This window comes from Silurus meridionalis, chromosome 8 (genome assembly GCF_014805685.1).
Source record: "Silurus meridionalis isolate SWU-2019-XX chromosome 8, ASM1480568v1, whole genome shotgun sequence".
Lineage (NCBI taxonomy): Eukaryota > Metazoa > Chordata > Actinopteri > Siluriformes > Siluridae > Silurus > Silurus meridionalis.
The window spans coordinates 26,483,618-26,484,394 of NC_060891.1; the positions used below are offsets into that span (position 1 = coordinate 26,483,618).

At 46.6% G+C, this 777-nt stretch overlaps 1 non-coding gene across 1 annotated transcript; it reads left to right on the forward strand.

Annotated features, from left to right (window-relative positions):
• Window positions 1–284: 284 nt before the first annotated feature.
• On the forward strand, window positions 285–356 carry trnaq-cug. The gene has a single exon. It is a non-coding gene; the product is annotated as a tRNA-Gln (tRNA).
• The last annotated feature ends 421 nt before the right edge of the window (window positions 357–777 follow it).

Consider the following 777-nt stretch of genomic DNA (forward strand, 5'->3'; position numbering starts at 1 on the left):
CTTTGTTTAATCAAATGAATAGAGATTTGTATCACAAATGAAAAACAAAATGTGAATTCCGTGAATTATTTGACGATGCCAAATATGACCGATGCCCTAAAATAAACAATTTTTCCAATCTAACATCCAATCTAACATCCAATCCTAACCTGGTGGTAAAAGGGAATTTAATTAGAGGTCTTTTTCTTAGAGAGAAATGTCCGCTTTGGAGCCATTTGCACAAATTATAATTAATATTTATAATTAATTATTATTTAGCAACTTATTCAGAGGTTCCAGAAGGTTCCCTGGTGGTCTAGTGGTTAGGATGCGGCGCTCTGACCGCCCCGGCCCGGGTTCAATCCCCGGTCAGGGAACCAACCCCAGCCATTAGGGTTGCACAAGCCAATGCACTCTTAGTGCCGGTCCCAGGCCCGGATAAATGGGGAGAGTTGTGTTAGGAAGGTCCCCCAATGGGAGAAGCCGAAAATCGGTTCCAGAGAATCTAGTAGAACATGGTGTGGGAACATGGTGTGTTCCCACACAGGGAGGGCAGGGCAGGACTTGGTGAGGCTGAATGGGGTTGTTCCTCAATAAGTGTGTGGAGGAAGGTGGTAGCTCAGTGGTTAAGGCTCGGAGTTTAAGCCCCGGTATTGCCAAGCTGCCTCTTTTGGGGCCCCTGAGCAAGGCCCTTGACCTCAGTGTTCCAGGGGTGCTGTATCATGGCTGACCCTGCACTCTGACCCCAGATTCCTGACTCCTTGGTATATGTGAAGAACGAATTCCACTGTGCTGTAA